Genomic DNA, 26,370 nt, shown 5'->3' with positions numbered 1-26,370 from the left:
TTTTAGGACTCGCTATTGATTTCGCAATACTTATAGTTGACTGTAAAATGAAACCGAACATGACAGGAAAATCTATATAAATTCAGGTAATGATAAAATGTGTGCAGTGGGAAAATACACATTTTGTGCCCAAATGACAGATAGAAGTGTTTCAAGTCGGCATCAATATACTGCACTATGATGATACTAGATCTATACATCAGGGAAGTGACATTTATGGTGACAAGTGAGTATGATAAAGCCGTCCAACTCCAAAACCATTAGCAATCATAAACAAATCATTCTTGTGAGGTAAAATTTTACTAAAACATGCAAAAACTCAGCTGAGAAATGTAAATGAGTTGGAATAGCCTATTGAGAACATTAATCTCAATTAGTGTGGGAGCAAGAAACTGAACCGGGACACATGAAATTACAATAAACATGCTAATTAATGTGCTAAAATTGGGAAAAACAGCAGTTTGTGCCTATTTATGACTTTTTTCAGAGCATGTTATATGCCATGTTGCGATAACAAGCAGAACAAAATTATGAGAGGATGTAAAAGAGCCACTGAATTGTTGATTCAGTTTTTGAATCAATACGGTTAAAAGAACTAATTCATAAAAATAAGTAAGACTTCCAATCAATATCAGAAATAAACCGCTTAAAAACACAAAGAATGAGATTAATTTGACGTCAAGTGTTTCTGTTTTCTTACACGAAGGGTTTGGTGGCAGTGCACAAGACCCGCGAGCGAGTGTATGTAGTGGAAAACTGAATAAAAGAGTGCAGATAACGCTAATTAAAGCTGGTTGGCTTTCAAAAATGGCCTCTGTTTTCCCATTACATTCAGGGGACACGTTTGTGTGAGGAGTGAGAAACTGTGATTTACATCTGAGGAAGCAGCCATAGCCATCTCACCAGAGAGAGAGATCCCTCGCTTCCCTCTTCCCTCATTCCCGTCTAAAACATGAAGCGTGCGGAATTCCCGCGAGTCGAATTGGGTAACGTTTGATATCTGCCGCGGCCGTGTTTCTGTAAATAAAACCAGAAGAGGGATGAGAGAGAAGGAGCGAGAGGAACGCTACAGAGAGATGTGAGGCTCTATTTCAGGATTGTTTCTCTGACGATTTGGAATAATGATCTGAGTTTGTTTATTCTCCACGTTTAATGATCACGCTGCGTATGAGCTGATTTCATCTCTCGTTCACACGCCCTAGCTGTATGTATTCAACTACTCTGACAGTTCATTGTCAGGTCTTAAATTAATTTTGATGCCTTATTTCTTTTGGAACAGTCTAGTGGGAAAGAATCCCAAAATAATTACAGGAGAATTTAGTTAAAAACAAAACAAGCCCCCTGCTCCCTGCTCTAAATCTCCAGCACAGAACATGTAATCCCACCCAGGTCCAGTCTGAGAGGATTGGTTCATTGTGGAGGTCACTGGAGATTCATATAGAGTTTAAACGTTGATCTCTCTTTGGTTTTATCAATATTCATAATTCAGCTGCTTTGTAGTGTTTTTTTACAGAATGTTTAGGTGAGACTTTGACACAAAGAGTCACACACACACCGCCACACATGGTGCTGTGGCAGGCTGCAAAACCGTCTGGTGATTAAGAGTTGTTTTTTCATAAGATGTGTTATGACATATGTTGGCTGTTCTGAATAAGCTGAAGCTTTGCTCTAATCCATGTTACTAGCTGCAGTCTGAGAAAACAACAGCAGCAGACAGGAAGAACATCACACAACCTACACTCACTCACTCAAACATTCATTCATTCATTTTCTTTCTTTTTCTTTCTTTCACCCATCTATTCTTTCTTTGACTTTCATGTCATCTGTTTGTTTTTCATTTGTAGTTTAATCTACTAACCATTTGTTAAATCCCTCGTTCATTCATTCATTAATTCATTCATTCAATGATTTGGTTAGTTAGCTTGTTAATTGATTAATTGATTGGTCAACTAATGTATGTATGAATGAATCCATCAATCATCCAATCGTTCAATCAGACATTCAGTCACTTGTTTGTTTGTTAGTGCTTTTTGTTATTGGTTTATTCAGTTATTTCTTCATTCATTTGATTTATAATCTGTTTGTTCAATTCATTTTTTTTTTGTTAGTTTCTTGGTACGTTTGCTCATCTGTTCAGTTGGACAGCTGGTCAGTTTACCTTTCATTCATTAGTTTGTTCGTTCATTTATTCATTCTTTCAATGATTTGGTTGGTTGGCTTATTCATTTCATCAGTTGGTGTTACTTGGTTTATTGATCAATTGATTGATCAGCCAGAGTACCAATAAATAGATCAATTAGCCAATTGCTTATTTATTTTTGTTTGTTAGTTTGTCTTTTTCTCATTAATTTAATTATTTGTATATATTTTTTATAATTCTATATTTTAATTATTGTGCGTTCATTCATTTGAATTCAGATGGATTTTTTCATTTGTTGAATAGGTCTGTCTATTTTAAAATGACACTTTTACACTGTATTGAAAAATCTACAATACTAACAGATCTGTATGTTTTGACAAACACACCTGGTTTGTGTATAATGAGAGATATCTACTTCTGTTTGACTTTCAAACTGACTCATAACTCTACTCTTATTTGAGCATTCAAAATTGGGTCATGTTGAGTTTTTAGATCTATATTTAAAGAGTTTGTCAAATAGTGTGTATATAGTAATATTCAAATAGCTTGGGCTGGATTTAGATTGCTGCTAACACACCACTAAATCAAGATGCCTGACACCTCATTTCCCCAACATGTCCAATTGAGTTGTGTGTTCATGTTTTTGAAGGCATCTACCTGATGGCATTTAATTTCCTCTTGCTTTGGGTTCAGAGTGAAGTTTGATAGCTTGGCACCAGCTCTCTCACATTGGGGAGCATCAACAGTGATCCACCAGCGTTTGAGGTAGCGCAAATGTCAAAACCACTTAATCAGCCTCTTTCCTGTGGCTAATGAAAACGGCTCAGCAACACACGCCGGCTGGCTTTACTCATCTGGAATATGTTCAACCAAACACAGATCAATAAGAGCTCCGTTGAGGAACGCTCAGGGCACGCCAAGCACTCTGAACATCACGCTCTGAAACGGAACACGTCCACCGGGTCTGGAACAATTAAAGCCAAATGGAAAGCAATAGAGGAAACGAAAGGGCGAGAGAGGCAGGGGAAAACAAAATAGCGGAGCAGGAGCAGGGGGGGAGGTAAAGTGGTCTTATCGGTTACTACCCATGATGCCTCAGTGATGGGCGGCTCATGATGAGACAGCTGGGATGTGTTTCTGATATCTAAAAGGGCAACCGGAGAGATGATTGGCAGGCCGCGGCATAAGAAAGGAGTGTGTATGTTAAGTGGATTGTCACTCCGGTTGGGAATAATGAGCCTGGAATGACACTTTAGCTGGATGCCTTGGATCAGACAGCAGGAGAACCCACACATTCCTTAAAAATTTTATTCAGAGTCAGGAAACCTCTCTTTTTTCTTCCCTCTTCCTTTTCTACTACAAAAGAATGAGTGCTTTGTGCCATGCTGATAAGTGTACTGTGTTAAGTACTACCTACTCTGTGACTCCCAGACTTCCTAAACGTTTAAGCAGATATGTAGCACTTTTTCAATTTGTGAGTGTTGTGAGGAAATATGGGCAGTCATCTGCAGTCAGACGCATAATTAACTGAGCCCACTGTAGCCAAATAAAAAGCTATATATCTCCTTATATATTTGTACTCTTCTTCATTTTTATGCCGAGATAGTGAGATACACGTGGGTGTCTTAAAGGATGGAAGTGGGTGGAGGCTAGGGATGAGAATTCCAAGGAATTCTGGTTCCAATTTCCATTTCCTTTTAATAATTCAGGTTCCTTAACAGGAATTGTTTTAAATTTGTGGAAGACATTTTTGGAAGAAAAAATTAGCTGTTACCAAATATTGGGATAATTTCAGTAGTTCGGAAACTCATAATATGTGATCTCTACTTAAAAGGTTATTTCACCAAACATTAGAAACTTCTCCAAGTGATTCTTAATTGAGATTCACTAACAAGAGCCAGCTCATAAGAGTCATTGATCTGGAGTTCCTGGTTGCTCTGCAGGCATTCCTTCACTAAAACGGAACATAAGAGTCACTTACTCAAGAATCAGATTTTCTGATTCACTAATAAGAATAATTTCATAATAATCATTAGCTTGCGTATCATGCTTTGGTGTTTGTGTTTGATTCACTAAAACAGAACAAACTTATTAGCATTATTAGCTCTTGGTTCAGGCTTCAGTGTTTGCTGTTCAGTTTTTGATTCACTAAAAACAACTAGCTTGTAAGAGTCATTAGATTGACTATCAGACTTTAGTTTTTTTTATTGTATGGTTTTGATTTACTAAAAATAATTGGATCATAAGAGTCATTAGTTTGGGGATCAGACTTTGTGTTTGTGTTATTTGTTTTTGAGTCGCTAAAAAGAAACAGATCAAACAAGTCATTAGCTTGGGAATCAGACTTCAGTGTTCATGTTGAATGTTTTTGATTCACTGAGAAGTACCAGCTTATAAGAGTCACAAGCGTAAGTGTTCTACTTCTGTGTTTAAAAAGAACTGGATCATAAGAGTCAACAGCTTGGGAATCAGGCTTCAATGTTCGCATTGTGCATTACTGATTCATCAACAACCAAAAAAAATAATAATAACCATTAGCTTGGGTATTAGACTTCAGTCTTTGTGTTGTATATTTTTGATTCACTAAAAAGAATCAGCTCATTAAAGTAATTCACTTTAGAATCAGACTTCACTAAACACAGGCAACTCTTTTGGAGTATTTTAGTATTTTAGTTTTGCAGTATTTATGCATTTGATAACACATGTGAGAACTGTAAATGAATCTAAACGTAATGCCATTAATTTGTTATTTTTATACAAATGGAACCAGTTCTGAATACATTTATTCAAACCATTTTAAACCGCACTGTTTTTTGACACTACATCTGTTCACTTTCTTTGTATGTATGTGTGTGTGTGTGTGTGTGTGTGTGTGTGTGTGTGTGTGTGTGTGTGTGTGTGTGTGTGCAAATGTCTGTGCTCTTGGCTCGTACCTGTGCTGAGGTGTGTCCCAATGGCAGCTGTTCTCATTGGGCTGTAAGATACCATGTGCTCTGACAGTGCCATCTGTGCAACGGGTGCCAGTTGCCAACCTGTCCCGATCATGTCATGCCAAGGCCTGTACATACCCTGTACAACCACCACAAGTAATGAATCTAGCGCCCTGTCACTCATTAAACACACAAACCCTTTAGACAGGGAAACAAAGGATGGTATTTATTTTGTGTCACACAGTGGGCCACTGGGATCCTGTGGGTTTGGGTCGTTTTAGGGTTAATCAACTGTCAATCAAAAAAAGAGAAGGACATCTGCTCACAGAACAGTCAAATAGGGGCAGGCCACACAAAACAACATACTGACTGACTTCAAGCCAGACCGAACCTTCAGTCCATCTCACAGACAGCAAAGTACACCCCCCGTTGAGTGATGTTCTTTGGGTCTTGAGTCATATTCTTCAGGGAACATGAAGATTTGTCATCTTTTCTTCTGACCTGGAGACCCAAAACCATGTTAATGCTCAAGGTTTTGTAAAGGCCACTGCAGAAACACACCAGTGAGTCAAAGAGTGGAATCACCAAGTGTGCAAGTATAGAAAGGAGATGGGCGCTTTATCAGGCGACTCGTTATTCAGGGTCTTCTGAGTCATAGTGGAAAATCAGATGTGCAGGAGAACTTATCTACTGTCTGAGAGAAAGACAGATACTGAGCTGAAAAGAGGCTGAATGAAAAAATCAGGATTGCGTGATATGAACTCACAATTGGAAATTATAAAATCACATTTTATTTTATTTTATACTGCTCAAAAAAATAAAGGGAATACTTAAACACACAATGTAACCCACAAGTGTTCCCTTTATTTTTTGAGCAGTATATTTTATTATATTTTTAAGTGAATAACATTCAGCATTGATGTATTAATTTAATAAGAAGTGACAGTAAAGAGATTAATAATGTTACAAAGATTTATATTTCAAATGAATGCTTTTGAGCTTTCTACTCATCAAAAAATCCAGGAGTAAAATATACCACAAATTCCACAGAATTATTAAGCAACACAACTATTTTCCACATTGATATAATAAGAGCAGCAAATAAGCACATTAGAATTATTTCTGAAGGATCATGATTTCTGAAAATTGTATTTTAAATTAATAAAATAGAAAACAGATATTTTAAATTGTAATTGTAGGTTTCACAATATTACTATTTAAATTGTATTTTTGATCAAATAAATTCAGCCTTAATGAGGATAGGAGATTTCTTTAAAAAAAAAAAATAATAATAATAATGCATTACTGACCCCAAAATGTAAAACTTTTGGGAGTTCATCTGTCAGGTGCTAAGAAATAAGGCTAATATAATATTTGCCCCAGTGTTTGATTCATGTGTTAGTTTGGTAAATCACACTTTTGCTGATGTTTGTTCATTTACAGTGTTCCCTATTGAATATGTCAGTGTCATATTAACAATGCTGCATATTGTTGGATTTTTACAATGAACTACTTTGTCTTGGGTCAGAACTTGATGTTCAATGTAAAATCTAAAGGAAATCCAGTTCAGCACTGTGTTCTAATATTTTATTTCATCATCAGCAATCCACTGTCTGTTAGCGTATCCTAGCCCTCGTTCTTGCTCCCAGTCTCTCTCCTTCTCCACCCCCCCCCCCCCCCTCTCTCTCTCAGTAATAGGCTGAACGGTGCTGGTTAGAGTTCAGAGAGAGGCTTTATTAGCTGTGGTCCAAATAAGATGAGACAGGAAACGACAGGAACAGACTGAGAGCTACCGTGACCCAGATTTTGATAATTTTTGTGTGTAAGACTCTCACTTTCCCTCTTTCCCTCAGAAAGACCTTGTCTGAAAAATAAATAAATAATACAGAGCATGGGCGTCACTAGACTTTCATCTCAGCACCCCTAAAAATCACAATTAACTCTTAATTATTAAATTAATTAAATGTGATTATCTCTCTTTACATTAGCTAAAGACAGTCGCTGTGTTAGATATCTCAGGTTAGTTTATGTATTCATTTTATAATTATATTAATTGTATTAATTATATAGTATTGTTTTATTTTTTTTTTCCTCCAAATTCAAGTAGGATGAGGTTGAAATTTGCTTGCACTGACTACTAGATCACCAAGACAGCACCTGTCAGGATGGAGGATTGTGGGTATGAGCATTTGTTTAGTATGTAGATATGTGTTTTTGACTGACAGGTCTGATTCGCTGTAATGTGGCTGCTGTTTTGTCAGGTGTGCTGTTGAGTGACAGCACATGTATAAGTGTTATCTGCTATATTCAAATATTCAGACTAGAACTTGTTCAGCATTTATCTCATGCTTTGACATACTATAAAAGGACATTTCTTGTAGCTTGTTATGAATTGTTGTCTTTATCTAAATATATAAGTGGTAAATGTGCTGGTATGAGTTTTTATTTCGATAGCAGGGAGGGACTTGGATACTCCTTTCATATTCAGGGCATGTCCCGAATACAGGAAGGTGAATTGGGACTCAGTACATATGGCAAGGGAAAAGAGAGCAGAACCTGACGTGTCCTGTCATTTACCCAGACGGTATGTACGCGTGTGTAAGTGAGTGTGGTTATCTGGATTTTATGTCGGAGAATAGTTGTCACATGCTGTCAGCTGAAGAGAGGCTAGTAATGACACATTTATCTACCCACATCTCCATTGATCTCCATTGATTTCCATCAAAAAAGAGTATGGATGGAACTGTGGCTTATTGGTTAGCACATATTTATTTTAAGTTTCTTATTTACTTATTTATTTACATTTCCTATTTATTTATTTCAGTTTCTTATTTACTTATTTATTTACATTTCCTATTTATTTATTTCAGTTTCTTATTTACTTATTTATTTACGTTTCTTATTTTTTTGTTCATTTATTTATTTATTTATGTTTCTTATGTATTTATTAATTTATTTTATTTTTCCATTTATTTATTTATTTCAATTCTTATATATTTTTTTATTCATTTAAGTTTCCCATTTATTTTTTTACATTTATTTTGATTTCTTTAAGTCTGAGCCGTTTCTGTGTGGATGTTTTGTCTCTTTGCTTGAGTTTCTTACTGTCCCAGGTCAAAATATCCCACCCTTAACTCTTCCCTAGGTCCAGTGCTTTAGCAAACACCACTACAGTAGTAAAGCCTCAGTGTTTGCGCTGACTGTTTGACCCCAGCTGGTCTGTAAACGGCAGAGTCGGCAGGGTTTCTGTAAGACCGGCCAGATGTGGTCAGAGAAGTGTGCACTAGCCCAGACGCCCGCAGCCTGCCGCAGCGCCTGGCACCATGTACCTGTTAGTGGTGGGTGATTTATGAGGATTAAGCGGGCTTGTTGGCAACGTGCTACTTATGGGCATCCAATTTACTGCCTGTTTCCTTCTCCTCCTCCTCTTGCCCTCCTTACTCTTCCATAGATCCGTGGATGCTGAAGTCCCTGGCATGGAGGATGATCCTTTAGACGTAGTTGGATACACCATTCTTTCAGGAGCTTTTTATAGAGTGTCAATTAGTCTTGTAAAGCGTGAAGGAGTATTCCGGATCGATTTGTAGTGGCAGCAGTTGTCCCAGTAGAAGTGGGAGGCATGGAAAAGTCCTCCACCATGTTGATTGCGGTGTTCAACAAAGCTGAAGAAGTGCATCCAGAACCTGAAGGAGTAGTTTTGTGGTTGCCATAATTTTGCCTGCCAGTCCATCCCAGCTATGCAGCTTTACTACTGATCTATTCAAAAATGGAAGCTGAAGTAATATCAAGAGGACATAGGAGGTTAAATAGCATGACCTTGGTGAAGGACATCAGTCTTTTAATTTGTGTTATCAGCTGCTGGCAGTGCATACAAACCTGACATTGTTTCATTAAAATGTTTCTTGTTCTTTGACCCCCTTTTAATCAGTTTTCACATTTGATTTGATTGACTGGTCTAAATCTAAATTTGAGTCCAGCCTCTTCTTCCAGTAGGGCTCCTTCTCCTTAGCATTTAACCAGGATATGCCTACAAATGCATGAAAGTGAGTACTGTACCTTCATGGGTATTGTAGTGATAGTTATTTTCCAGTTTTCACTTGGTGATGACAAGTAAGTAGTAAGTCAAGCAGTAATTCAACCGACTAGTCAATTGGTGTCTAGGATTTTGTTTTCAAATGTTTTGTTTCAGCTATATTATTTTTCACAGGGCATTAATTTATATTCACAAAAGAATCCTTTTCAAATGGTTTTAGCATGCTGATACACTGTTAAAAACAAAAGCCCTTTATTGGCATTGATGGTTCCAAGAAGAACCTTTAACATTCCATTGCACAAAAGGTTCTTCACAGTGGAAAAAAAAAAACTATGACACCAAGAATGCTACACTCAAAAATTACAATTTGCTGTTAATTGACTCAACCTCAGGTGTCTCCTAAAATCATCATTCCAACAATTTTATGGAAATCTTTCGTAACATTATAAAAGTATTTTAGTTAACAGTTTATTGTAAGGTGTACTTTTATAATAACTGTTAATAATGCATAATTACATGCAAATATCCCTAACCCTAAACATATAGTAAGTGCATGTAGTTAATTAATATTACTCAGTACTTAAATGTATAATTACCCTTCAAGCGTAATGAATGTCCTCAATTGTGACTCACTTTAGCAAATCAAGTTGGATTCATACTGTACCCGTTGGAATCCATACTGGACAAGTGAATAGAATAGATATGACAGAAATGAGGATATGAGCTTAATTCTTGCATGGGGTTTGGTTTAGTTAGCACATCTAAAATATTTGGAGTCCTGTAGAGTCATGTTTATCTTGCCAAACATTTCACGACATCTGAAAATAACAGATAAAGAAAAACATGAAAGCCAACCACAAATGATACACTCCTATGTCTGGTGGCTTAGTCACCACTTTTCATGCGCAGTGAACTTCTCCAGCTCACCCACTTCCCTCAGATGCTCTGAATGTGTGGCATGTCCCAGAGGAGACCTTAACCTAGATATTAGAAATATCTCTCATGCCTCATGAGAATGATGTGCCAGACCTCGCCTTATGTCTCGTGGAGGAAGAGAGGAGGGTAAATAAGAGAAAAATACTTGGTCTTCTTCTTCAAACAGAAAAATAATATATGCTTCTGGCAGGAAATGTGTAGTTAACATACATTTTTGCTTCATGAGAGCATAGGGAAAGAACGGGCCAAAAATGAGACGTTGCAGTTCCGACTCAAATTTGCTTAACCCATATGAGCACCAAGGTCATGCATTGACTGCCGTGCCACAATTTCCATTCTATTTTCTATGTTTTTGTTCATGTTGGATACAAAAGGTGAAGCAAACAATGGTATTTTTCCCTGAAAGTGACAATACGACATTCAGAGATTTTCATTGCAGGACAGCGAGCCAGCTGGCCTGAATAGTATCAAGGATTACACAATTCCAGATGCATTGAGCGAAGGTGAAGTGAGAAGCTAATGAAAATGGAAAGAAAATGGCTAGAATGGGAAAATGCTTAGCGGGGATTTCGGTCTCCCTCTCTTCGCGAGATAATGGCAGTAATTGGACTGACTCACGGCTCCTCTCTGTGTGTTTCTCTCAGATAAAGAGCGCCGTGTGAATCTCCGCTGCTCTGCGACATGCTCTCTCCATTCGGAATTAAATGTTCTGCACACAATGTGCGGCGCGTGGCCAGGCAGTGGTTGGAGCTCCAAATGAAATGGCTGTTTAAATCCCTCGGCAGCAGCTTACAGTGGCCGCTACCCCGGCCTGCTGAGCGGAGCCCTGGACTTTAGAGGCTTTCGCAGACTAGCCTCTCAAAGCTGCTGCACTCAGAACTGATGTGTTTGGGCTTTAACTTTGCAATACATTTAGTTTTTTGTGGGGCAGACTAATTCTCCTGATTTACTGGTATTAAGGCTTTACATTTCGGATGTGGGCTTGGAACTGAGCATCTAAATCTTATCTAAAATACTGATATGGAGTACAAGTAAATCTGATACTACCAAATATATTTAAAAGGATAGTTCCCCCTAAAATTACAATTTTGTCCCAGTGACTTTCCAATCCTTTATGACTTTCTTTCTTCCTTCACAAAAAGAAAATAAACAAGTTTTTGTCCGTACAATTAAAAGTCAATGGAATTCCAAAACATTGAATTCTGGACCCCATATCAGTGTTATTTTAGTATCATTGATATTGTCATCTTAAAGGTGAACAGAGAGCAGAATCCAAATGTTGTGAATTTATTATTAAATAATATCAAAAGTATAATAAAGTGAACAAAAAAGGGCAACCCAAACAAATAGCCATAAATGAACAAGACCCGACTACAAACACAGGAAACACAAGGGTTAACAAGATTAACAAATGCTGTATATATGAAGAAGACAGGAACTAGACAAAACTACAAACTAAATGTCCACACAGCAAAAACAAAAGCACAAACTAATTATTATTATTATTTGTATTTTTTTTTTTTTCATTTCAAGGTTTAATTTTTTTTGTGTAATTTGTATATTTAGACATTTAAAAATATATTTATAATATTTATAATTATATAGAATATTTTATTTAATTGTTAAAAAGTTTAGTTTAGTTATTTTAGTCAGTTAACCTCTTAACTGTCACTCACGTTTTTGAAGATAGACTTGAATGTGCATGATACAAACCTAAATTTTTATAATTCATGACTGAAAACATTTTGTAACATGATTTTGATGTGCCATTTACATGGTAATGCAAAGTCTGATTTTAAAATGGGTTTTAAAGGATGAATTTTGAGATTTTATGTTTTCAAGTGATATATAACTTCTGATGATTTCTAAAATGTGATGGAGAAAAAGGAAACGAGGAAGTCTTTTTTTTTAAACAAAGGTCAAAACTCCTTTTGTAATGTAAATTTCTGAGGGTGCACTCTTGTCATAAATTAATCTATTACTTTTCCTACATAATTTTTAACAAAAAATATTGGTAAAATATATATTTGGGAGTCTTAGACCTTTCCAACGATATATAGTTTGTCAAGATTAGATTTAACCTGTTAAACAAACAAACTAAAAAATATTGCAATGGCAGTATGCATAAATAAAATAATTGAACGTTTATTTAAGCATTATTTTTATATAGTCTTTATCATTTTATTGTAATAGAATATGTATGCACTTATAGTAAGTATTGATTGATTGATTGATTGATTGATTGATTGATTGATTGATTGATTCATTCATTCATTCATTCATTCATGTTTTAATTATTTTAGTACTTCACTGAACAAATTCGAGAAATATTGCCTTGACACCTAGATGAAATAATAAATTATTTTAAGTAATGTTTTTTTTTGTACCTTATAATAACCTATTACAATAATAACCCTACACTATATTGACTATATATATATATATATATATATATATATATAATTATATATATATAATTTTTTTATATCTTTTATGTTCCACAGAAAAAGGGAAGTCATACAGGTTTGTGATTTAATAATGAGGGAATTTAAAATGTAGATTTAGTTTGTTGTTTGTAGATTCTATCATGACGCTCCATAAACTTGTGTTGTGCTGTATGACTCATCCCAGTCGATACATCTTGAGGTGTATGGATTTCTAAGTGATGCCATGTTGTTCGGCTGGCCCGCCTGAGCAGTTAGCGCCGGTCCCTGCGGTCTGATTGCTGTTGTGAGGTGGAGCAGGGTTGATCTGCTGATGGCTCTGGCACCTGCAGTGATGCTACAGTGCCACTGAGGCCAATTAACACATGAAAGGTGCTTCCCACCATCCAACTGGCAGCGCCAGAGGAGAGGGCTGGTGAAGGAAGCGAAGGAGGCGATGGTGGAGGTGCACAGGAAAGGAAGCTGGCGCCGTTTGCTCGTGCGATGACAAGGTGAGAGGCGAGAGAGAGCTGATGAAACAATTCAGTGCTTCCTCTCGTCTCTTTCCAGCTGCAGGGAGTGGAAACACTGTGAGAAAACAAGGCAAAACCTCCTTCAGAAAGAGCGATGTCACACTGACCAACATTATTAACATCAACAGTATTAACAATTATTTACATGTTCTGCAAGTTGTCATCTGCAGGGCTTTCAGAAGACATTTGGCCTTCTGAACTTTTGTATTTTAGTGTATTCCAGGCTTTTATATATTGTGTAAACAGTACAGTACAGTATATATCCCTCCATTCATCCATCCATACATCCATCCATCTATCTAAATAAAAATGATGCTTATAGAATTGGCGTATTCAAGTCATTATATGTATGAATTGCATTTGTGTGTTTTCATGTAATGAGACAATCAATGGGTATTAACATTATATGGTAACACTTTGGCTGAAAGCATTCAAAATGTCTTCAATCTGTTGTTTTGTAGCCCTTGCTGGGAGTGAATGAGACGCCGTGTCGAGGCTAGAGGCAACGGTGGACTGTTCCCGAGTCAGTGGAAAGCCCCTCTAGATGAGCCAGTCACAGCCACCCAGCTGCACGGTAAAGGAATAAGGATTTAATATGTCAACAGAGGCCGAGCTCCAGCCTGCTGCCAGACCCAGCGTAAGAAAGGACTCCAAGAAGAGAGGTACGAGCCCTCATACAGACACTTGTGTAAACAGACAAACACACACTCACCCCCGGGGGCTTGTTCAGTCTGCGGGGGTCAGCTTTAAAATCACAGGCATACTGTGAAGATACCACACACACACTCAAACCCACAGCGCCATAGGGCTGGAAGATAGAACTGAATCTTGTTATTTGAAACGTTTGGACAGAACTGAATGAATTATTGTTTATGCTAATGTTTCTCAGATGCAAGTGTGGCATGTTATTTTGTTTGTTTGTTTTTCTTCAAGATTTTTTTGGTGAACAGTTTTTTATTTATCTATATCATTCATTTATTTATTTAGTTAATTACTTGCTTGCTTACTTATGAGTAGGAGTCAGTGTTATGTTGATAGTGTTATGTTGATATCATTGAGAAACTATAATAGTTTGTATTAATATTTAGAATTTTTATTATTGTATTTTTTATTTTCCTTTTAGTTAAAGTTTTAGTAATTCTGTTGTGTATTTTTATTTATTTTTTTGCCATTATTATTATTACTATTACTTTTAATATGTCTGTCACATTTTTATTTTTATTTCAGTTTTATATTCATTTTAATTATATAACACATTGAATTGTCTATATAGGTTTTATTAATATTTTGAATCAGATTTTATTATTGTATTTTTCATTTTCATGTAAGGTTAAAGTGTTAGTAATTTAGTTAAATCTATTTCATTTATATTTATTTTTATTTCAGTTTTATATTAGTTTTAATTTTAGGTAAAGTTTATTAATTATGTTGTATATATATATATATATATATATATACATTTTTTTATATGTCTATATAGTTTTTATTCATTCTTAATTTTATATCAGTTTTAGTTTCAGTTATTTTAGTACAAGGTATACTGAATAAAATTGAGAATTGCTGAAATATATAAAAGTTGGTTTTGCTTTACTTTTATTTAACTATGATACCTCTGGTGTCTAATCTATTGTACAGCACTATAATTCTTTAGCTAGGGACGACTGTTCTTCCATAAAGTTAAAGTGTTAGAGACAGTTCCCTGGTGGATGCAGTATGACATTTATTGATTTTCTATATGTGTACTGTACAGTATGTCTTATATGCCCACTGCTTTGTATTTTTATGCTCAGAATGATCATTTACCATATTTTCCCTGTCAGCACCCTCGTCTTTGCTGTGGGTCACACTCTTAATGGGTACTCAGACAGATGTTTGGTGTGGGACCAGTGCCAAGGGGCCTGTCGGTCATTGTATGGCACTGCACAGAGGGGACAGACTGTTGCCTCTCTTGTTATAATGAGTCTTGTTGCACTGCACTCTTGTGATGCACCACCTGTTCCTTACTGGCCACACAATGGCATTTAGTGCCAGGCTATGAGCCCATGAGACCGTAGCGCCACACCAGATGTCCCATAGAGCTCATACAGTGAGAGCTCTGTCTGTCTAGAAGTCTCTGACTTCTACATATAGTTGTATGTCTAAGAACAAGTCTACAAACTTTATGGACATTCAATACTTATATTTTAACATTTTTAATTATTCATTTTTCTTAGGGGGTGTCATAATAGGTTCCATTGCATTTGAAAAAAAATAAATAAATAAATTTATTAAGATAATTTTTTTCATTAATTAATTTCAACAAAAAGAAACATTCACAAACTGTTCATTTATATATTTATTATTTGAATGTGACATGAACATGAAATGAACAGAACTACTTTATTTGTTTGTTTATTCATTACATGATTGTGGACATAAATTCAGTGATTCACAAAGCGAGTCTTTATAATTTATTATTAATTTTTTTTTTTTAATTATGTGAATGTGACAATAAATAGAAATACACAAAACTACCTTATTTATTTATTTATTTATTTATTTACAACATGATTGTGGACATAGATTCAATGATTTACAAAGCGGGTGTTTATAAATTATTTAGTTTATTTATTTATTTAATTATGTGAATTTGACAATAAATTGAAACATTCACAAAAACATCAAGAATTGTATTTGTTTGAAAATACACTGAAACATAATTCTGTAATGATCTGATTGGAATATTCACAAATAAGAGCACTTTAAGACTTTTCTAATGAGCAAAACTGTCAGCCAGATGTTCACATAAATATTAAATGTGCAATATAATGTCTGTATTGTTTCATTGTTGCATAATTTCTTATATAACTTTTAGTGTGAGATCATTTTGCTTCTAAGTATCACAGATAAAGAAATAATACAAGGGAAGTCACACTCACAGAAATATTTCACCCAAAATTTAAGATTTATGTAATTTTATTACATAACAAATTCCCATTTATATTTTTTTCATAATTTTAACACAAATCTACCAAATAAACTTTATACGATTTATTTTCATTAGGATAATAAAACCTATTTATTTTAAATGCATAATCCTCAGGTTTATGTAATTAGTTTATGTAAAGTGTAATTATTCTTAATTAATAATAAAAAGTTTATGTATTTCAAATTCATAAAGTTTATTGTATAAATTGCATAATAATTAAGAGAACTAAATCAGGATAATTAAAAAAGTTAAATAACATTTATTTGAATCATGTTTAATGTATGCTTAAATACTAAACCAAATTACATTTATACATTTATTCACTTAGCTAACGCTTTTATCCAAAGCGACTTACAATTGCCACATATGTCAGAGGTCACACACCTCTGGAGCAACTAGGGGTTAAGTGTCTTGCTCAGGAACACATTGGTGTGTCACAGTGGATTCAAACCCGGGTCTCTCACACCAAAGACATGTGTCTTATCCACTGCACTAACACCACCCCATCTCCAGATTAAACAGTGCATCACATTTATGCAATTGTTTCCCCATCTTATAAAAAAAATAGAATTAGACAAACACAAAAACAACTCTATTAGGTTATTTGTGAACTTACCCACTGTGCAAAGTTACGTCCAGTGGACGTCTTTTTATGTCTTTGCAGACTTTGAAAAGACGTCCACTGAGGAGCAGGAATGAAAGTTTTTAGGACGTCTTCTGTACGTCTGATTTAGACGTTCACAGAACCTCCTTACAAGGTTAAAAACTAGTTCAAAAGTGGTCAGTGGAAATATTTCAACATCATTTAAGGTTCATTTAGACATCATTTATACTGTTTCTGGACCAAATCAACACTCTCAGGATGCATTAGATTTAGACTCGTGTTATTTCAATGTAATTTCCAGACACTGTGTTTGTCCTAAAGTCAAGAAAATAAAATAATCTTCATGAAATAATGGAATAACTGATGATTGAGCATGTGGTAAAATCAACTGCAAATCAAAGACATTAAATCTCTGAAGATCTCAGCAGAGGAGGATCAAACATCTCCACAAACATGGAATCATTTTATTGACTTTATTTCTGTCAGACATCTAGAGAAGCTCTTATTGAGAATTAACAGAGGTTTAAATGTTGATATTTGATTCATTTGAAGTCACCATTGTGGTGGACAGTGTTTGGTTTAGTTGGGATCTTGGTCCTCATTCTTCTTGTGTTAGCTTGTCTCTGGCTGTTATAACTGTGTGTTTGTGAAACACTGTTGTTGTAGCAAAGAAAGACCAATTTGAGAGAGCTCAGGTGTTATCAGCTCTTTGTTGGTGATGATAAAGTCATCATATTACAAGTATCTGAGGTCATGAAATAAGTGTTGTTTTGTTTGTATATATCTCCTAAACCTTTTGACTCTACAGTACAGGCACCAAGAGCAAAATACTTATTGTGAAGTTGGACAAAATGCATGCGTTTGAAATATTTTGAGCAAAAGCATCATGTACTCACACACACAGACTTCTAGATTTAGCATATGCATCACAACAACGGTGACAATCAAAACGGCTTCATAGCACAAACTCATCCTTATTTTCTAGCCTTTTTAGTTTTAATTGTCACCATTGATGTGATGCATATCCACAATCTTGATGTCTGTGTGTGACTACATGATGTGATTTTTAAAAATAGGTACATTCTTTATTTCTACAAAGTGTCTTTCCATGAAAATAAATACATAGTTGCAACAAAACATTAATACTTATTGTGCTATAGTTTAATCACCATTAAAAGAAAGATGTTAGCACTTGAGCTTACTGCTCTCTGCCACAATAAGAGTGTTTTATAACACACAGTTATAACAGCCAGAGACAAGCTAACACAAGAAGTATGAGGACCAAGATCCCAACTAAACCAAACACTGTCCACCACAATGGTGACGTCAAATGATGTTGATGTAAAAGATGTAAATTGATCCTCCTCTGCTGAGATCTTCAGAGATTTAATGTCTCAATCATCAGTTATTTCATTATTTCATGAAGATTATTTTATTTTCTTGATTTTAGGACAAACACAGTGTCTGGAAATTACATTGAAATAACACGAGTCTAAATCTAATGCATCCTGAGAGTGTTGATTTGGTCCAGAAACAGTATAAATGATGTCTAAATGAACCTTAAATGATGTTGAAATATTTCCGCTGACCACTTTTGAACTAGTTTTGAACCTTGTAAGGAGGTTCTGTGAACGTCTAAATCAGACGTACAGAAGACGTCAAAAAAAGACGTCATAAAAACTTTCATTCTGGCTCCTCAGTGGACGTCTTTTCAACGTCTGCAAAGACATAAAAAGACGTCCACTGGACATAACTTTGCACAGTGGGTAAGTTCACAAATAACCTAATAGAGTTGTTTTTGTGTTTGTCTAATTCTATTTATTTTATAAGATGGGAAAAAAATTGCATAAATGTGATGCATTGTTTAATTTGGAGATGGGGTGGTGCTAGCACAGTGGATAAGACACATGTCTTTGGTGTGAGAGACCCGGGTTTGAATCCACTGTGAGACACCAATGTGTCCCTGAGCTAGACACTTAACCCCTAGTTGCTCCAGAGGTGTGCGACCTCTGACATATGTGGCAATTGTAAGTTGCTTTGGATAAAAGCGTTAGCTAAGTGTATAAATGTAATTTGGTTTAGTATTTAAGCATACATTAAACATGATTCAAATAAATGTTATTTAACTTTTTTAATTATCCTGATTTAGTTCTCTTAATTATTATGCAATTTATACAATAAACTTTATGTATTTTAAATAAATAAACTTTTTATTATTAATTAAGAATAATTACACTTTACATAAACTAATTACATAAACCTGAGGATTATGCATTTAAAATAAATATGTTTTATTATCCTAATGAAAATAAATCGTATAAAGTTTATTTGGTAGATTTGTGTTAAAATTATGAAAAAAATATAAATGGGAATTTGTTATGTAATAAAATTACATAAATCTTAAATTTTGGGTGAAATATTTCTGTGAGTGCAACAGGAGGATCATCTGATTCCTCCCACCCTTTTCATTGCTTCAAACAGTCTTCAGTTTTTCAAGAAATGTCATGGTTTATCGTCAGATAAGCTCTACAAATCCTTAATTGTTAACCTTTCTTTTTTAACCTATAGCAAACAAAAACAGATGCAGTTATCCACCTAAAGGGGACACATGCACATAAATATGCTTCTGTCAGTTGAATATTTAAGCACTAAATAGTGCTTATTCTTAACCAGTCAACAGTAACAAACAACATCCACCTGTCTCTTCACCATCTTCATAACAAGCCTGACCTGCATCTCTGTTCCTTGGGGAATGGATGTCATTGCACCTGCTGTCTTTTCCCCTAGAAACCATTTGAGCGCAACAAACTATCTCGAATCCGTCTGTTTATGACCACAAAACACCACTAATCGGTTGCTAATGACAACGACCTTCCACCCCTGTGGAACCAGTTTAATATGACCTACAGCATGCGGTTAATGACAGCTTTCTCCTCATTTAAAGAAATGAGCCGATCCTCCTATGAGCTGCTCTGTCCATACTGTCCATGCCTTACCCAGAATGCAACAGTGACTAAAAGTGGAGAATGTGCCTATTACTGCCTTGAAGTATTGAAATGGTCATACATACAAGATAAGTGCACATGAATACCACCACAATGTTGGACCAGTGGGAAGAACATTTCTATTTTTAAATGGTCAATGTTTTAACATAGTTTTTATTATTATTATTATTATTATTATGTTGTTGTTGTTGTTGTTGTTCTAAACCTGTACATGGAACATGACATACAGTATGATATTTTTAAGAATGTTGCTAAACAAACCATTTTGGTTCCCACTGACTTCCATTGCATTTTTTGTCCATAGTAGTATTTAATGGGAACCAAGACTGTTTGGAAAACAACATTTAGAAAGAAAGTCATAAATGTTTGGAATGACATAATAGTAATTTTTTTCTGGCCAACTATCCTGTTAATTATCAGACAAATCAAGCAAAGAAAAAACATATTCTGTATGTTAATTGTCAATGTACAAAATCCATCTACGCAAATCCATCTCTAACAGCCAAATTAGACAAAGTCTGTCTGGTTGTTTAACATCCTTAAAAACTGTTGCAACTATGTAAATTCAATTTTGTACTACTTTTTTTATGCTGTGTTGGGTGTCCACTTAATATTCAATGTAAACTGTGTTTTTTAAAGAACAATCAGTTGAAAAAAGCAAAGCTTTAGACAATAAAGGCCACCCACCATCATAGTCATCAGGACACTGAAAACATTACATCGGCGTAATGACATTGGTACACACACACTGAGGTTTTAAACATGCCGCTAAATTAATTGAGGAATAATGAACCAGGGTTTTATGTGCAGCTGGATCCCACAGGTCCAAAGAGGGAGAGCATAATAAGAAGGAGCAAGAACACACACACACACACACACACACAAACACACACCCTAATAACTTACGTTTTACTCTCTTTCTTTGTGTTGCGCTCTCTCTCACACACACACACACACAAACACATGTGAGAGTAAGTGCTCTTGGGGCAAGGTGTAATGAATATGAATGTCATTAGGGCACATTAGAACACCGCAACTAATAAATAAAGCATTCACTGCAGTGTTGATGAGCTCATCCCAGCTGCATTAGCCCCCTTTCTCCCCCAATCCCTCCTCTTCTTATTTTTCCAATTAATAACACAAATAGGAGTGAATTAAGCCCTTTATTTAACCTCGACTATTGAGGAAGTGACAAGCAGCTATTGTGAAGCTTCTTTGTGTGTGTGTGTGTGTGTGTGTGTGTGTGTTTGTGTATTTCAAGCCACTGGAAAAAGTACAGTAAAAATCACAAAAAAATAAAAATAACTCGTTTAGAGATCATTTTGCAATTTGCAGTTTACATTTATGAGCATGTGAATGGAACATTAAACATTTCACATGGAAACTACTGTAAAATGCAGCAAAAAATATTTCCAGAAATCAATAAATAGTCACATTTTTTTCATGAAATCCGACTGTAGTTTATTCACGCTGCAAAACATGCTGAGAAAAACGAAACACTTGAGCATTACTGTGGAGATCACGCTATTACAGTTAATCAGTAAATATACAATAAATTACTGTAATACATCAGTCTTTTTCTGCTCTTAATATCACAGTATACCATTTACATTTAATTCTAATGAACTTTAGAGCTACTAAACTAAAAAATTGCACCAAGAGTACAGCAGGAATATGCAATAATGCCAGTAAATACAGCATAGGAAAGCTGAAATCTATGTGAAAATTAGCAAAAAGGAGGGGAAAAAAGAGGCTGCTTCCATAACGTGATGATTGCTAATGTTGTGTTCATGATCTTGTCTTGTTTGAAGCTATTTGTGTGTATGAAAGCAAACTGCAATTTCACATACATGCCTGTATTGGACCCTGTCTCCATAATAAGACGCAACATTGTTAGCGAGAACGGAGCGGAGGGCGGTATGTTTTCTGCATTATATTTTTAGAGAAGTTGTCAGATGCACACTGCACCTCTTGTCAAACAAAAGCTTTAGTGGTAGACATACACGTAAGAGCAGGACTATTAACTATATCGTGTATGGAGTGTCAGTAAGTGTTGTGGTATTGTTCGATAGAGATACCGTAATCACCAGAACCGAGTGCTTAATTGATTTGATTCTGAATCGTGCTGTGTTTTCTTGGACTGGTCTTTTGTTGAAGATGTGGCTCACCGTCAGAGTTGACATGCAGGGGTTTATTAAGCTCTGAGACTGATCATTAAGCTGTCCAGATCTTGGTCTCTCTTCCATATTAAATCACTCATTCCATATTTCCATCCAAGGGTTTTTTGTTTTTTTTTGACACAAATCAGTGACTGACAGATTTAGATGGAGGCTCATTGCCAGTGGGAGGGCTGTGACAACAGCATTTCATTTAACATATGGTCTAAGAATAAACATGGAAAGGATGTTTAAATGAATAAGAATAGAATTGGAATGAAACCAAAGCAGATCGTCTCTCTGTGCTCATTGGCACAATGCATGTGACTGGTGATTTATTATGCTCATTGATGTGCACCATTCAGAATTCAGCTTTTTTGCCATCTATGCTTCCTTTTCTCATCTGTAATATCATCACATATGGTTAAAAATATGATGTTCGTAAAACAGAAAGGCTGAGGAGAGACGTGAAGTTCTGACAGATCTCAGGAGGGAGCATATGGTGTGCGGTGATTAAACGATGAGGAGTGATTTGGGGCCTTTTGTCACCATGACACAGATGAAGATCTAGACCCAAATAAAGATCTTATATTAGTAATTCATACAGATGCTCTGTGATATGCTTCAGAGACAGACATCCCTGAGCCTAAGGGCAAAGAGGAAGACACAAGGCTGATGAAACACTAATGAAATATTATGTCAAGTTGTCTGTGACCTAGGTAAAGTTTACAGTCCTTCACAATTTTAGGAAGTTTTCACTTTTAATTTGTGGATTACCATAGCAGTCCTGCTTAGGCCTCATACAGAGTGACAGTGGAGCAAAAAGTGGGCGTAATTAACTGGAATCATGCTGGGTTTTAATACTAATAATTTTGCTAATGCAAATTCACAAGAATTCACACTTAGAAAAACATGACTGGAAAAGGCTGATAGGCGATGCTGTTTTGATTATTAGGTCAGGTGTTTCCATTCAGTATTGACTATGAATTAACAAAGAGATGACAGCTTTTTCACACTTAATATTAATGCTATATTAGACAGAAAACAACAACGCAATGCCATAGTCTGCCAGCACCTCCCTGGGCAAAAGACTCTCAGCCCTCATTATGTAAGTTATTGCAGTTATTCTGCTGTGTCACCTGGTAGCATTTAGTAACAATATGTATAATTGCTACATTATGGCAAAAAATGGGAAACATTTGTTTGAAACAACTAGATCTTTGTATATAATAATGTTTTTTTACTTCAAAGCATCACACATTCTCATTCAAAGAGTTCCTCTTCAGGAACTCGAGCTGCGTCGAAGCGCTTTGGGGAACGCGTTCAGCGTACGCGACTCTGAATATCGTGTGTAATCAGTCCAATGGAAGGGCGTGACGTCACCGACGTGGTGACGTAAGCGACCAGGAAGCTATAAAAGCACGTGCCACGCAGCTGGCGTCAGCTTCGCGTCTTTCAGCAAGCGCTCTGTGTGTGAATGTCATTTGTCCGTCTTGTGAGTCTTATTTACTGTTGTCTGTCCAGTTAAAAGAGCTCCTAGACATGCCAAAAAGCAAGGCGAAAGTTAAGCACTCAGATGGCGATTCCAAATCGCGTTATAGGCTGTGTGTTCCTCCCTGCCCGAGATATATAACGGGTGGGGATACACACAACCTGTGCATGGTTTGCCTGGGTTCGAAGCACGCTGAGTCGGCTCTCGAGGGGGCCGACTGCCCGCACTGTGAGCGAATGTCGGTGCGGCTGCTTCGTTCCCGGAGGGCCCTCTTCGAGGAGGGGGCCTTCGCCAGCGTTCCCCGCGGTGCTGGTCCCGCTTCTGCCGAGGCAGAACGGCGGCTGCACTCGTGGGGTTCGCAAGTCGATCTGGTAGAGGGAATGGAGACGGGCCAGTCCCTATCTCCTTCCACTTCTGCCAGATCCGGCACCCAATCCCTAGAGTCGGAAGCACGCACAGCGGTTCCTTCCACTCAGGGTGAGGGATCGACGCTCCGCCTCTCTTCCTCCGAGGAGGTCGATGTGGAGTCGCTCGATAGGGATTCGCCACCCCACTCGCTACAGTATGAGGAGCTCTTAGAGGTGATTACTCGCGCGGTGGCCAAATTAAGTATCGATTGGCCCGCCGAAAAGTCTACCGAACCGCAGAGAAGCAAGCTGGATGAACGCTTCCTGCGCGCGAGTCAGCCACCTCCCAGCCGGGGCCTTCCATTCTTTCCCGACCTGCATGATGAGATCGCCAGGTCGTGGAAACATCCATTCTCGGCCCGCCTCTACATCCCCTCGTCTGATTACTACGGAAATGTAGTGGGGATGGGAGAGCACGGTTATAGAGCGATGCCCCGGGTGGAACAGACGCTTGCGAGCTATCTGTCCCCTGGCGCGGCATCGTCTCTGAAGGCCCCGGCATTGCCCTCAAAGCCACTAAGAACAACTTCGGCTTTGGTGGGCAAAGGGTATGTGGCTGCAGGTCAGGCTGGTGCGTGTCTGCACACCATGGCGGTGTTACAGGCGTACCAGGCCGACCTGCTCAAGAAGCTAGATGAGGGAGAGGAGATCAAGTCCCATGATATTTCTGAATTAAGAAGGACCGCTGATCTCTCCCTCCGCGCCACCAAGGAGACCGCCCGAGCGATTGGGCGGTCCATGGCAGCTATGGTGGCCGCGGAGAGGCACTTATGGTTGACCCTGTCCGATATGAAAGAACGGGACAGGGTCTGCCTCATGGACGCCCCGATCCAGCCGACTGGCCTGTTCGGCGACGCAGTTAATTCTGTCGTCGACAGGTTCCAGGAGGCCCGCAAACAGGCGGCGGCGTTCCATAAGTTCCTCCCTCGTCGCTCCCTCGGGGCATCTGGGAAAGAGATGCCCCAGCCGCACCCTAGCTCCTCACACCGCGAGGCCCAGAAGCAGACCGTCGCCTCTCGTGCTCCTCCGCGTCGGGAACGAGAGTCTCAGCGACGCTCTAGGCCGAGGTCTTCTAAGCCCAAATTAGATTTAAGGGCGGTTATCGAAGCTAAGAAGTCCTCGGCCAAGAAACCCTGACGCCAATGGCCCGGGTTTCAGAGGGCAGCCTCTGCTGGGGTAGAACGGTACACACCGCAGTCCACGGTGCCCGTCCCACCTCAGTGCCCTCTAGGGGTCGTTCTGCCAACCCTGCCAGTGCTCCAGGGCGCAGCGGCCCCGGGCGAGCATCGTTCTCAGTATCCTCCGCCCGTGCGCGTAGCGGGGCTGGGACGCTCGCCGCCCCTGCGGGGGTCTCTTACACCAGAGGTCAGTCTCGAGAGACTGATTCCCTTAGTAGATTATTTAGCAGCGTGGAAACTTCTGCCAAATGTATCTCGTTGGGTCCTGCATATAGTAGAAAAAGGCTACCGCATTCAGTTTGGCTCCATATTCAACGGGGTCGTTCACACGATAGTGGGCCCCGGGCAGGGTCTGGTTATGGAACAGGAAGTGGAAACCCTATTAGAGAAGGGGGGCATCGAGGTGGTCCCTCCTCAGGACAGGGAGTCCGGATTTTACAGCCGGTATTTCATAGTTCCAAAGAAGGATGGGGGGCTGCGTCCGATTATAGACTTGAGGGTCTTAAATCGTTCAGTTATGAGACTGAAGTTCAGAATGCTCACAATCAAGCATGTTGTAGCTCAGATCAGGTCCGAGGACTGGTTTGTCACGATAGATCTCAAAGACGCATATTTTCATATCTCCATCCTTCCTCAACACAGGAAGTTTCTGAGGTTCGCTTTCGGGGGCGAAGCCTAGCCATATCGAGTACTTCCCTTTGGCCTCGCACTCTCACCCCGCACGTTCACAAAGTGTGTAGATGCGGCTCTGGCCCCCCTGCGCACGCAGGGCATCCGCATTCTCAATTATATCGACGATTGGTTGATTTTAGCTCAGTCAGAGCAGATTGCGGTTCGACATCGAGATGTCGTTCTCGCACATATGGGGGAGCTGGGTTTGAGACTGAACGCCAAGAAGAGTGTACTTTCTCCGGCTCAGAGAACCACCTATCTAGGCGTAGTATGGGATTCGACCGCGATGCAGGCACGATTGTCCCCTGCTCGTATCGAGTCGATCCTCATCTCAGTCAAGAGAGTCAGAGAAGGCCAGTCACTCACTGTCAACTGTCATGGTCTGATGGCAGCTGCGTCCAACGTGATACCTCTTGGCCTGCTGTACATGAGACCCCTACAGTGGTGGCTCAAGACCAAGGGATTTTCCCCGAGGGGCAATCCGCTTCGCACTATCAAGGTCACGCGGCGCTGCCTCTGTGCCTTAGACATGTGGAAGAAACCTTGGTTCTTGAATCAGGGCCCGGTGCTGGGAGCTCCTTGTCGCCGTGTGACACTAGCGACGGACGCGTCCCTCACCGGCTTGGGTGCGGTCATGAGTGGCCACCCTGCCCGTGGTCTGTGGAGCGAGCCCTTTGTACAAGCTGGCGCACCAGATCCTGGTGTGGTCCCAGAACAAACTCCTCTCATTAAGAGCAGTATATATTCCTGGGAAGTTAAATATGGGAGCAGACATACTGTCGAGGCAGGGGCCGAGGCCCGGGGAATGGAGACTTCACCCACGGGTGGTAGATCAGATATGGAGAGTGTTTGGCAGGGCTCAAGTAGACCTTTTTGCGACTCAGGAGACGTCA

At 38.2% G+C, this 26,370-nt stretch overlaps 1 pseudogene; it reads left to right on the top strand.

The window, feature by feature from the left end:
* LOC132106973 (disabled homolog 1-like) overlaps positions 1–26,370 on the top strand; it is a 181,469-nt pseudogene that overhangs the window by 43,770 nt on the left and 111,329 nt on the right.

The sequence above is a fragment of the Carassius carassius genome, chromosome 27 (assembly GCF_963082965.1).
Source record: "Carassius carassius chromosome 27, fCarCar2.1, whole genome shotgun sequence".
Classification (NCBI taxonomy): Eukaryota; Metazoa; Chordata; class Actinopteri; order Cypriniformes; family Cyprinidae; genus Carassius; species Carassius carassius.
This window is presented reverse-complemented; position numbering and strand designations above follow the sequence as displayed.